This window comes from Notothenia coriiceps, unplaced genomic scaffold (genome assembly GCF_000735185.1).
Source record: "Notothenia coriiceps isolate Sejong01 unplaced genomic scaffold, NC01 NC01_scaffold00000339, whole genome shotgun sequence".
NCBI lineage: Eukaryota > Metazoa > Chordata > Actinopteri > Perciformes > Nototheniidae > Notothenia > Notothenia coriiceps.
Window position 1 is genome coordinate 7,571,710 of NW_011333040.1, and position 215 is coordinate 7,571,924.

The 215-nt window shown below is 59.1% G+C and overlaps 1 protein-coding gene across 1 annotated transcript in view; it reads right to left on the bottom strand.

Moving 5' to 3' along the window:
- LOC104950476 (zinc finger BED domain-containing protein 5-like) overlaps nucleotides 1–215 on the bottom strand; it is a 15,063-nt gene that overhangs the window by 775 nt on the left and 14,073 nt on the right. The gene's annotated exons all lie outside the window — the stretch shown is intronic.

A 215-nucleotide genomic window follows, 5' to 3' on the forward strand; every position in this document is an offset into this window, starting at 1 on the left:
GATCCCAACACCAACGCACAACCCACTACACCACACGCCTTCTCCTCCATACACAGCGCGATGAGTGATGATTAAATAACTAACCCCCCGAGCCTAGTGGTGGAAGCTGGGGTGGTGGAAGCTGGGGTGTAGCTGGGGTGGTGCTGGGGAGGAAGCTGGGGTGGAAGCTGGGGTGGAAGCTGGGGTGTAGCTGAGGTGGAAGCTGGGGTGTAGCT